The sequence below is a fragment of the Ptychodera flava genome, chromosome 12, assembly GCF_041260155.1.
Source record: "Ptychodera flava strain L36383 chromosome 12, AS_Pfla_20210202, whole genome shotgun sequence".
In the NCBI taxonomy this organism is placed as follows: Eukaryota; Metazoa; Hemichordata; class Enteropneusta; family Ptychoderidae; genus Ptychodera; species Ptychodera flava.
This window is the reverse complement of record NC_091939.1, coordinates 19,822,298-19,836,509: the sequence shown is the minus strand read 5'-3', so window position 1 is coordinate 19,836,509 and position 14,212 is coordinate 19,822,298.

Genomic DNA, 14,212 nt, shown 5'->3' with positions numbered 1-14,212 from the left:
GTCAAACACATCGAATTTGTTGCCCCAGTGTATATTTACACGTATATGATAGCCAAGGAACACACGTCACCTGGACTAGCCCTGCGTACGATGCTGTGTGATCCGCTACAGCTAATCGCCCCGCTCACCACAGCCCTGCAAAGACCCGTACGTAGGGTCGGTGACTTCAAATCCATTTTGGGACTTGACGTAAAAAGCCAAATTACTGCCGAAATTCAGCGTTCTTGGGCCCAAGTCGTATCCCTGCCTACCTCAGCTACTCGATCGCTTCCAAAAAGTTTTATTCACTTCTCGTAAGGGAGCCTTCAGTAATTACAGGGGGGTGGGCCGGGGGAATTGGGGGAGGGTCACTTTTTAGAAAACAGTTCAAGGGGGAGGGTCACTTTTTATAAACCTATCTTGGGGGGAGGGTCACTTTTGACAGAAGCTGATATTATGGCCAAAACTTTGATTGTCCGTGTGATATTTCCTGAATAGGAAATCACCAACAAAATACGCACACACTTATAGACCGCCATGCATAGTGAATTGACATTTGGTGAGATTCCAAAATCAAATTTCTTACACAACCATAGACTTGTAACCACTCTAGTCTAATCAAGAACAATAATCTTAATAATCAAGCATACATAAATGCACAGATTTATCTAATTTTGTACTGAAAAAAAATTATTCATAGTTTCATCATAGACCCCATGCATAGTGAATCGACATTTTGGTGAAATTCCGAAATCATATTTCTTGCACAACCATAGACTTGTAACCACTGTAGTCTAATCAAGAACAATAATCTAAATAATCAAGCATGTATAAATGCACAGATTTATCTAATTTTGTACTGAAAAAAATTATTCATAGTTTCATCATAGACCCCAATGCATAGTGTATTGAATGAGATTGAAATTCCAAAATCAAATTTCTTACACAACCATAGACTTGTAACCACTCTAGTCTAATCAAGAAAATTAATATCAATAATCAAGAGTACACAAATGCAAAGATTTACCTATTTTTGTATTGGAAAAAACTATTCATAATTTCATCATAAACACCATGGATAGTGAACCAACTTTTTAGATGAAATTCAGAAATCAATTTCTTGTACATAAATGTTCATTTTACTTCCCTATTCAAGCAAAGTACATTTAAATACATTATCAAACATAAATAAAATACAGATATAGCATGTTTTGTGGGGTAATAATTTGCCTGATGGACTCCATGTATTATGATTTGATATTTTTGGATGAAGCACTAAATCAGCTACATCTTGCCTTCTTATAGTTGCACAAAATATGGTGACCCTCCCTAAACTGTATGAAATACCATATCTCTTCAAAAATTCTTGCGTGATAAATTGCGACTGTCCCTCCAAAAACACCAGCCCTCCCCTCTGTAATTTGTCCCTAACATAACAATTGAACCAATTGTTATGTAAATTAGCTGATACTGTTTTAGTTATTCCCGGGGAGAATACCGCAGTGGTTTGGGGGGGGGAGGGTCAAGTTTTAGAATGTCGGACAAGGGGGAGGGTCACATTTTAGACAGGAGGATTGGGGGGAGGGTCACATTTTACGGTACAGGTGTTCGCGAAATTCCCCCGGCCCACCCCCCCTGTAATTACTGAAGGCTCCCTAAATAACCGTCGATGTCGGCAACTCTCTCGCTAGCCCTGCGTACGATGCTGTGTGTTGGCCGCTACAGCTAACACACACACAGCTCTGCCACCTGGACGTACATTTAACCCTTTTACCACCATGGTTTGTCCCAAAGCCAGTGTTTTATATGGTAAAGTTGGACCTGTATACAGGGAACTCGGGGCTAAAAGGGTTAATAGCTCTGTGTGGCAGGGCTGTGTGTTACCGGCGTTATACGGCCTCCCACCATAACGCCGGTAACACACAGCTCAGTCACGCAGAGCCATACCAGCGTGTGCTCCTTGGCTATAGTGTTATAGGTCAGAGTCTGCTGCTGCAAAGCTGTTCAGATACAATACATGCAGGGCCAATCAATTTGCAAAGTCGTTATGGAGTTGTTTTACGAGCAAAGAGCGGGAAACGTTCCTCTTATATACTTGACACACAGCACGCACTGATGTACATTACTTACAGGCCTATCACACCGTACAGCCTCGTCAGAGCACTGACACGCAAGCCGGCCGAAAACGACCACTAATTGCCATGTATCACTGTGTATTCATCTAGACTTTTTTGCAACATCGATGTTACCTTAATTAATTTAATTAAATTATCAACTGGTATATGTATTAACAATAGTCGTGATAATCACCCTGACCTGGCTAACAGGCATATGTACCACCGGAATTCACGAAAATTGTATAGACAGCGACTGTATTTCAGTATATCTGTACGATCTATCATGAGGAAGTTGTGAACTTGTTCATCTACGCTCAGACAACTACTATAATCTGGCAGTGGTCTGACAACGGTTTATGTTCGTTATATACATATACGCTTCTTTCTAATAAGCAGGTTTTTCATAATCTGTGTCTCTGATTAACTTGTCATAACTTTCAAAGGAGTAAAGAGTATTGCAGCAGCAATGCGAGCACCAAGAAGCGCCTTTTTAGCTTGCTTTATACGATAGAAAAAGAAAGAGCGCTCGCCTCGGACTGTGGCTGGATATAGTCTGCCGGCCCCGCCCGATGGACCGCCCGCTTACTTCTGTACTCACGGTATAGCTGCAATAATTATAGCCAAGGGCCATACACTGTTTGACAAGCGAGGCGGCGGCTTGCGGAAACCCGCAATCACCGTTAACTGTACAGGCTATCGGGACTGTGATCGGGCAGATAACCCTGCCAACAAACGCCAAGCGCCAGCCATCAAAGAAATATACCCACCTTTACTTTGATAACAGAAGCAGCATTCTACGATGTCGCGCAAGTTTCTCGATTTGCTCTCACCCCTAACTCAACAGTCGTAGGCCTACACCACACCAAAAACGGAAAGAGTAGTCTAGTTTATTCTGCGTCCACGCCTACGCTAGACTTCGAATCCGGCAGAAACTAACTCTGCTGCGCGTTGCATTAATCGCAAGGAAATCTGGCCTTGGCTGTCAAATTCCAAATAGGTTTGTATGAAATAGGAGAGACACACGAGAAACTATTACAATTTAAAATATTTTTTTAGAAATTCACCGACTTCAACCAAGTCTACGCCTACGCGTGAACGCGTGTTTGAGAGCCCTAATGTGTCAATTGAGGACAAGGGACAACATTCTTTGACGAGCGTTGTCATCGAACCTTGACATGTAGGGTTGACCATGGAGGTAGTAGTACTACCTCCATGGGTTGACATTAACGATTATGTCACCGTGGGAAATGGCAACTACATGTAGTGTTTTTTTATCATGAAATTATACATTTAAGTTGTTTGAACAGAAACAAATTTGACGGGAACTGAAATCTGTTCGTAAATTGTTTTCCTCGTGTTCCCATCTCACCAATCTAATGAAAAAAAAAAACTCCCAACCGCCCTCTTCCCGTCACAAAGCTTCCATCTGCCCTCTTTGCACGATACGCTTATGCACTCCCATCAGCAAACCCACAAGAAAGTCCTACTCCCTGTCTTCCCTTCCGGCGTTTTTTTTTCTCTAGCAAAGTGACCCGGCCCGCTGATGAGAAAAAAACTTCCTGCTGGGAAACGTGTACCCCAGTATTCAAATAAGTATTTTAATGTCTCCTACGCGGCTTTACACGTCTATCGATGTGATCCATACCGGGGTACACCTCCAATTGTTTCAAAGGACACATGACATACGGAACATGGACAAGCCATGAAGGTACAGGTTGTAGCCTGGCTAAGACCACAGTCACCTGTGGTCTATTCCGCTCTGCGTCCATGCGCCCAATAGACGTATGTACGTATGCCTTCTTCAGGCATGTCTACCCACCCCAGCTATGAGTCCATTATGCACAGAAGTATACCGCAAGGGTCCACACCTATTACACGTTCGCTCTTCACTATGCTGGCACTATGGCCCTAACAATTCATGTGGCACTGAGTACCTATACTGAGGGCTGTAAATGCGTCTTTCAAAGTTTCATACACATCGAAGTAATAGTACTTTACATCGCTTTTCGCCAAAGTCAAAGCTTCAGTCAAATTCAGCTTTTGAATTGTCTTTCTACTTGAAACTTGTAGCGGGTCGTTTACTTCTCACAGTAGCACGTTCGACTGTAAACGGTGGTGACGTTACATGCCATCACATAACGTTCCTCAACAAAGGAGTGGCCATGCAGATGCGCACGTGCCCCAATGCTTCACATTTAGGCGTTTATGCGGAGGCCTATCTGCAATAATTGTAGCCGGCTTTTTCTGTCGTGTTGGCTGTGTAGCCTTGGCCTGCTTGGCGCTACACAGCCAACATAACAGAAATAGCCAGCGTGCGCACTGCCCGTGGGATACAATTACTGCAGTTCGTGGAGGTCATGCAATGTGTCAATACAACACCTGCCGGACACAGACCATAACACAATAGCAACAACGAATACTCACATGTGCATCTGCGACTACGGTGACAAACAAATGATAAATGATACCTGTTTAACGAATACAGGCAGCACGGTATCCACTTGCACCAGGACCGCGCTCACCGTCAAATGACCCACATTAAAACTGTTGAAGATATTCCATTTCCCTTTTCCATTTACCCAAAACATGGAGGTAGAAGGAGGGAAGCCTTCTCTCTTTCTACCTCCATACCCAAAGAAGCGGAGTCTGAAATAAAGTCCATTCGCGTGCCTGGCGGCGGTGTTATTTATTTATTTGGGGTGAAAGAAACACTGTAAATCACCCTTAAACCCTCAAACCAAAGGGCTCCTTATCAGAGCCTCCTCGTCATCCAAAGCGGCAAAGTGTGACCCATACTACAATTTTGATAGATAATATGTGCGACCGGGTACCTGACTGTAATTGCTCCATGCCTTACTATACTAAACAGTACGTTCCTCCTGATGATTTCATTCGTTGGTAGTTGTTTGTTTATGTGTTAGACTTATAGACATATAGATGCCGAGACAGAAAGACTTAGTCTACTACCTGCTGAATCGCTGAACAAATGACCGACACGCGGGAAGAATTAAACAAAGTGCGTTCTGCAGAACTATGTAATTGTAAGCATATATGCTCACCACACTTCTCTTATATTTGAGCATTCTTTTCATGGGCAATTTTAAGGGGAGTCATCTTTTGCTTTCCTCAAGAATGACGAGTCGCCAAAAATCTTACAGTGGGTGAGCAGGTTACTTCACTTTGTAAGCAAAATGGTGGGATCTTATTTGCCTGCTGCTAGGTGTCGACTTCAGGAAATCTGACGAAATACATGATGTAATAATGCTGGTAAAAGATGCAAATATTGTTCAATGGAATGTTTCAATTTCAGCCATAGACAATAGATTCATCCATGATTGATCTTCCGGTAAGAAGGTAACCTCCGTGCCAGACCTTGAACCTATAGGTCTGCGCTTGATTTGAGCCACGATCTCCTAGCCGCGGAGCTATCGTAACCTGCGGTTGCACGCAGCGCAGCTCGTGGTGTAACTATTAAATCAAACGTAGACGCAGGTTCGAGGTCTGGCATGCGAGACTTGTAAGAGGTTGGAACCATGCCTGGTAACGTGCCAATAATAAACTGACTCCATCATTTTATAAGTATAAGTATAATAGTTGAAAGGTATATTTGCTAGAAGAAATCCGACATCAGAACCGTGATTGTTTTTATTGCTGAACAGCTGTTGACGAAGACAATAACAGTTCAATGAGTGCTCGATCTTGTGAATGCTCACCTCAGTTGTCATTCCTACAGCACTCTGAAAATCTGAAATAACACATGATAACAGCAATGAGCAATTTTTCGGTGAACACGTGTATTGATATAGCATTACTGTCTGTACTAGAAATGTCACTAGTTTATGTTCAAAAGTAGAACACGAGGCCTAATGCCGTTCGCTATCGGGCAAAATTTGAAACAACTTACATTTCAGCCAATAGTTGTAAGCATCTAAGCATCACCTGTTTGGCAAGGCCGTTCAGAAAAAAAACTATAATGAGTAAATCGAAAGTTTAACAATTATCATTGAAATCATCTTAATTATATTTGCAAAATTGACAGGTTGTTTTGTTTTCCGTATAGAGCTGGGACAAACGATACAAGTCACCCTAAAGATAAATCTATGTACGATCAATCACATCAACAAAGTCATTCACGGAATGACAGTAAACCGTAGATGTATAGTAAAGTTTTTACATCCATACTACATCAACTTCGGATAATAGAACACACAATAACCCGCTAGTGGTGATTATACTTATAGGTATTACTTATAGGTATATGTGATACCGTATAGGCCTATACAATTGAGAAGAGCACTAAAGTTGCCTTTAAGTACCAATAAAAAAGCTTAATCGTGTTACTTGTATATCCAATCCGGGACCCTTTACGACTAAAATATACCTCTTATCACATAATTATTTTCTCCTTGTCTCTGCTCTTGGATACTGTCGTACAAAAGACCAACGGCGACTTCTTAACCTCGCATTAAAAGGATCATGTAAACAGTATTTTTGAAACAACACAAAAGAGCACCAGGTGTCCATTGTGGCAAGCGCAGGATCATGTTTTAATGTAAAAACACGCGCGTGGCGCGCGCCTATGAAAGCACATGGACACGGCACCTTGTAAATTATTCCAGACTATAGTGTCTATATATAAACTACGACGATGCCACCTCACTGCAAATACAGAATAATGTCCGCAGCTTTTCGCCAGAGTTCGGCTTCAGTGTTTTTGAAAGTTCCGTCGTTCGCCAGCTGATGATGATCTTGGCACTCTACATGTCGTGAAAAGTGTCAGTGCCACCTGCCGAACGCATAGCACAACACCGCATAGTAACAACATACACTCTCCCTGGCGTCTATTCGGTGGCAACAACAAAAAATAAACGATATAACTACTCGGTTCACTTTGTTACGCAGCAAGCAGCACACAGTGTCCACCGGACTGCGCTCACCGTCGTTTGAGACGCATTGCATGTTTCCCGGTTCGCCAATAATATCCGATCACGCGCCATAATCACCCATCAAGAAACATGTAAGTCATCCGTGGAGAAAGGCTACCCAGTAAAACATAAACGGCATTAATATCAATCAATTTTCATATTATCAATACAATCGAATGACATGAAATTATCGGGTTGGTTGTGTTTCCGTAGTGTTATAAGCTACAGTAAGTATGTCAGTCCGCTGCTGAATTCTATAAAGCTTTTAAGATACAATACATGCACGGCCAATCAATCTGCAAAGCCGTTATTGAGCTGTTTTGAGAGCAAAGAGCGGGAATCGTTCCTTTTATGTACTTGACACACAGCACGCATTGATACATTACATATAAGCCCTATCACAGTGCACCGCAGAGTCTTTCTACGTCTCTGTCGGCATGCTGTAGGACGTCAAGCACTGGCACGCGAGCATGGTGTACGTGACAAATGCCTGTGAAACGACAAGCATACACTGTAGGCGTCGGTTTTCACAGCGGCGTCAAGTTTCACGCTTTCTGAAAATGTCAAATATCCTCAACACTTCTTTCTTTTATCTGGACGATTATCAAAAAACAAACAGACGTGAATGAGCGTCGAGCAGGCTGAAAGGACGCTTTGTTTGTTTTGTTTTGCTTAAAGCCCCATTCAATTATCAGATTTATCTAATACTATTACTAGTATAAATATTATTTCCTTGATAAAATATTCAATGGAAAACAAAAGAATGACAAACTGTTAATGGGCTGTTGACACATTTGCGAATGCGAGAACCAGGGATTGAGAAGGGCGCACTGTCCCTGTATTTTTTTTTTTTGCAACATCCATGTTGTCTTAATTTATCATCTGGCATATGTATTAACCAATAGTCTTGATAATCATCCTGACTTGGCTAACAGGCCTAGGCATATGTAAAATTGTGTATGTCAGTCCGATGAGGAAGTGTGAACTTGGTCGTCTACGTTTAATATATAGTAGTTGTCTGAGATTGAAGTTCTTCATATATACGCTTCTTTCAGTGGACAGGTTTTTCATCATATTTATCTCTGATTAACTTGACACAACTTTCAAAGGGGTAAAGAGTATTATTATCACCACGGTCCTTCCACAAAAGTGGAGGGACAATGTTATCACGTATATTGTAGTCGCTGTCAACACTGTCAACAGAAGCACCGTCCCTCCACACACGGAGGGACGGTGACAGAAGTAAAGCGTACCGTAAGCGCCGTTTTAGCGTGCTGACGATAGAAAACAAGGGGGCTCGTTGGCTGGATATGGCACGGCCTGATCGACCACTGGCTTACTCGGTACTCACAGTACTAGCACACAGATACAGTTCGTCATCAAGGGTGTTCAGGCAGCATGTCTGTCTTGTCTGTCTCGCCACGGTAACCGTGGTCTCACCATAGATCCTCGAGGGTCTATGGTCTCACGCACTGAATTGTGTGGTACCAATCTGAAATGCACTGTAGCTAAAGTGGTAGACTGAGGAAGGTTGAATTCTGTGGCAACGGTATGACGAGGAGACCTATGAGTGTCATCCCATTGCGAAACTACTATACCCTGAACTACATACACTGTTTGACAAGCGAGGCGGCGGCTTGCGGAAACCCGCAAGCCCGCAGCCAACATAAAACCGCCAACAACAAGTACCAGTGCGGTTACAGTCCCTCCACTGTGATCGGGAAGATAACCCAGCCAACAAACACCAAGCGCCTGCTATCAGAGAAACATACGGAAACATACCCACCTTTACTTTGATAACAGCAGCAACATTCTACGAAGTCATGACGCAAGCCCCGGGCACGCAAGTTTCTCGATTCGCTCTCACTCCTTACTCAACAGTCGTAGACCTACACCACACAAACTGGAAAGCCTACACATAGCGAGTCCACGTGTGTTTGTTTGACATGTAATTTTTTGTTGAGAACCCTGACCACTGTGTCAATTGAGGACACAGGTCAACTTTTTTGACGAGCGTTGTCATCGAACCTTGACAGGATAGCTCCATGTGTTGGCATCAACAATTATGTCACTTGGGAAATTACAATTACTTTTTTATCACGTAAATATACACTCTAAGTTATTTTGAACAGAAACAAAATTTGACGAGAACTGAAATCTGTTCGTAATTGCAACAGCCTACCGCAACAGTTTAAAATTTTCCCGTGCTAGTGATCCCCTCTCGCGAATTCAAGGTATTTTACCTTGCTGGTGCGTTCGTTGTTGACTTTGTCAAATTTAATCCGGTGATAATCTGGTCAGAGCGTCCACAGATTAGTAATTTACCCTTGATTACTTTGGCTAATTAGGCACTCAAACTCATCAGATAATAGACGCAGCATGTTGATAAAACGTATACGCAAGATTGTCAAGGGCAGTGCTAAGTTAAGACCGAAATACCAAAGGTTGGTAGAATATATCTTTATTAGCGACACAACGAAACACCTACCCAACCCTGGGGACGGACATGTAGACAACGCCCTGTGTGTGTTACCGGCGTTATACGGCCTCCCACCATAACGCCGGTAACACACAGCTCAGTCACGCAGATCCATACCAGCGTGTGCTCCTTGGCTATAGTGTTATAGGTCAGAGTCTGCTGCTGCAAAGCTGTTATAATACAATACATGCAGGGTCAATCAATTTGCAAAGTCGTTATAGAGCGGGAAACGTTCCTCTTATATACTTGACACACAGCACGCACTGATGTACATTACTTACAGGCCTATCACACCGTACAGCCTCGTCAGAGCACTGACACGCGAGCCGGCCGAAAACGACCACTAATTGCCATGTATCACTGTGTATTGATTTAGACTTTTTTGGAACATCGATGTTACCTTAATTAATTTAATTAATTATCAACTGGTATATGTATTACCAATAGTCGTGATAATCACCCTGACCTGGCTAACAGGCATATGTACCACCGGAATTCACGAAAATTGAATAGACAGCGACTGCATGTATCTCAGTATATCTGTACGATGTATCATGAGGAAGTTGTTAACTTGTTCATCTACGCTCAGACAAAAACTATAATCTGGCAGTGGTCTGACAACGGCTTATGTTCATTATATACATGTACGCAGGTTTTCATCATCTTTTGTCTCTGATTAACTTGTCATAACTTTCAAAGGAGTATTTTGCAAAGGAATAACGAGTATTATAGCAGTAATGCGAGCACCAACAAGCGCCTTTTTTGCGTGCTTACGATAGAAAAAAAGGGCGCTCGTTGGCTGGATATAGTCTGCCGGCCCTGCCCGATGGACCGCCCGCTTACTTCGGTACTCACGGTATAACTGCAATAATTATAGCCAAGGGCCACACACTGTTTGACAAGCGAGGCGGCGGCTTGTGGAAACCCGCAATCACCGTTAACTGTGCAGGCCATCGGGACTGTGATCGGGCAGATAACCCTGTCAACAAACGCCAAGCGCCTGCCATCAAAGAAACATACCCACCTTTACTTTGATAATAGAAGCAGCATTCTACGAAGTCACGCAAGTTTCTCGATTCGCTCTCACTCCTAACTCAACAGTCGTAGGCCTACATCACACTAAAAACGGAAAGAGTAGTCTTATGGCGCGTAATCCATGCCAAAATTAACACCTTACATTTTGAGCCAAACTTCATTCGGCTCTCTCTCAATGCGACCCAACTCTGGCCGACTTCATTCGACTCTCGCTGAATGCGACCCAACTCTGGCCGACTTCATTCGGCTCTCGCTCAATGCGACCCAACTCTGGCCGACTTCATTCGGCTCTCGCTCAATGCGACCCAACTCTGGCCGACTTCATTCGGCTCTCGCTCAATGCGACCCAACTCTGGCCGACTTCATTCGGCTCTCGCTTAATGCGACCTGACTCTGGCCGACTTCATTCGGCTCTCGCCCAATGCGACCCAACTCTAGCCGACTTCATTCGGCTCTCGCCAAATTCCATCCAATATTGTCGCCAACCTATCCAACTTTCATGAAACTCAATGCGACTTGTGAAATGCATTCGCTTTGCGCCGTGACTCGACTCGTTTGAATCATGCTCCCTAGATTACCTTTGAAGCTCAACTCATTTGATGACTCTGCATTCGTCTTGCTTTTTGAGCTGAATGCATTCGTGTCGGGGAAATTCCGTGTTTGGTCAGGCTTGGTTGGGGCGAACCATTTTTGAAATGGGCCCACAGCATGCAGCATCCGATTCAAATGAAGACACTTTTGAGTTGAAACATACCACACGTGATTTAGAGTCCATTGCATTTACTTTACTTATGTGAAGCTGATTCTATGTTATGTTATCGACTCTGATTTTACTTCCAATTGACCGTGCCAGAATGTGGTTCATGGTAGCCAACCCATCATTAAAGTGACCAACTTTGCCATACAACACGAGACGTCACAGCGCGTCATAGCGACGTCACATGACGTCATTAATATATTCAGGTGTTTTCTGTCATTGTCCTGGGGGATCTAAATATTCAACCCAAAAGTCTGTTGCGGAAGTCCAGATTTACAGTTCCAACATAGTTCTTGTTATCACGTCGTCTAGCTATACCGTATTCCTCCGATTCGAAAACCCCCTTTTCAGAACGAAAGGTGACGGAAAACATGTGGGGCGTTGTATAAACGGATGTCACCGCGAAATCGAACGTCGTACTTAATTTATGCTAATTGTGCGATGTTATGCAAATTTATGGCAATGTTTTTGATTCACGTGAGCGCTGCAGACAACTCATACTTCGTGATATCGACTCATGCACAGTAAGTGAGCCTACCCACAATCCTCTTGATTTGTTTCCTTGGAAATATTGTGTATGGCTGTCAAAAATCTATGTCGACAAAATTACAAAATTGCTATCTCCTCCGCGGAAAAGGGGTTGATCTTCTCATTGTTCACAATGAGAAATCAGAAAATTATGATTATCAGAACTATGTTGCCAGAATTTTGAAATATGGACCGAGTTGTTCTGTGTACAGAAGAAATTTGCTTCAGTTCAGTGGGGTAGCCTCACTTACTGTGTCACGGGTATGCTGTGTCGTACTGACAGTCGAATCTGTACCGTATACATTAATGGAGATCGACAAGTTTTGCCATACCCTCTTTTGCTAAAAAATACGACAGCAATAAATCTGTATATAGATAATCACCACGATGCTTCGTTGCAACAAGTACGCTCCAGCAGTAGCTAGCTCCCCATAGCAATGCATAGCACGGCCGCAAAGGTCAGACAAGGAGTAAAGGGAAAGTCCCTAAAGTTCCGCTGGCTGTGATTGGTCAATTCACGCAATAGGTCAAAGGTGTCAGTGCATGAGGTCAGAGTAAAATTCTGTTCAGCACATGCATACAGTGTGGTCCACCACAGTTGCGAGTGTAGTGATATGTACCGGCCGCCGCGTACGTATCACTACACTCGCAACTGTGGCTCGAACTGATAAAGTGTTGAAGCATCGGCGGGCTGGCCGAGACGAAAGATTGCTACGCCAATATGCTTACAATTTGATGAATTGAATTTTTGGCAATAAAACTTTGAAGTTTTTTTTTATTTGTATCGATGAACGAAATGTCTCGATGTGGAATTCAGTCATCTACGATCATCTTTTCGGAATGGTACGAACATGCACGTTTTTGAAGTTGGGTATTTTTCCCTCGCAAGACTTTCGAAAGCATGCATAATCTTGAAAATTTGTTACACTATCGCCCACTCATTGCCGGGACTAGTTCAGGAAAAGGACACACTCAAGCAAGACATGCCGTTCAAACAATAAATACATTTATAACATGAGAAAAAATGTACAAAATTGATAAAACATAAAGAAAGAAATTCAAAGTATTTTCAGTTCATGCGCGGAAGAAACTTCGGATGTCGCGTTTGTCAATACAATTGCCCTCTTCATCGAAGTCAAACCCATCGAAGTCTATATCGTCATCTTCCCCCTCGTCATCAAACACGAGTCCCAGGGCTTCATTTGATAAGTCGTCATCGAGTACCGGAATCTCCTCGGAAATCATGTTGACTGTTGTCTTCAGTTCCGTCGAGCGCATTCGCGATACCCGTGGAAAGGAACGATTTTTTCACCACGTGAAATGAGCAAATCGTACTTGATCGACACGTTCAAAAACCGACTATCGTAATGTTCATGTTATGGTAGCCAAATGGCATCGAAATATTCGATTCGTACTTGATCAAGATGTTCAAAAATCTGCATATTTTGACGTTAGCAAAATGACAGTGACGAAAAGACTACATTGTACTAGAATCGAGACGCTCAAAAATCCAACTCTTTTAATGTTCATTTACGTAGCGAAATCCAATTGGCAAGTGGAATTGTATCGCCAGGAACAATAGAACCATTCCCGATTGACATGTTCCAACACCAAACGATAGTGTGCTTGTTTTGAGGTTGATACTTCACTTTAGCACTTGTTTGTGACTTTTATTAGCGACGTAGGTGTCGCGGATATCCTTTTCTCATTACATGACAAGTTGAGTGACGTGTCATCACAGAAACAAAATGCATTTAACTGTGACAACAACCATGGAGGTAGAGAGAAATTGTTGGAATTGTAAATCTGGACTTCCGCAACAGACTTTCGGGTTAAATTTTTGGATCCCCCAGGACAATGACAGAAAACACCTGAATATATTAATGACGTCATGTGACGTCGCTATGACGCGCTGTGACGTCTCGTGTTGTATGGCAAAGTTGGTCACTTTAATGATGGGTTGGCTACCAGGAACCACATTCTGGCACGGTCAATTGGAAGTAAAATCAGAGTCGATAACATAACATAGAATCAGCTTCACATAAGTAAAGTAAATGCAATGGACTCTAAATCACGTGTGGTATGTTTCAACTCAAAAGTGTCTTCATTTGAATCGGATGCTGCATGCTGTGGGCCCATTTCAAAAATGGTTCGCCCCAACCAAGCCCCCCAAAACACGGAATATCCCCCAACACGAATGCGTTCAGCTCAAAAAGCAAGACGAATGCAGAGTCATCAAATGAGTTGAGCTTCAAAGGTAATCTAGGGAGCATGATTCAAACGAGTCGCGGCGCAAAGCGAATGCATTTCACAAGTCGCATTGAGTTTCATGAAAGTTGGATAGGTTGGCGACAATATTGGATGGAATTTGGCGAGAGCCGAATGAAGTCGG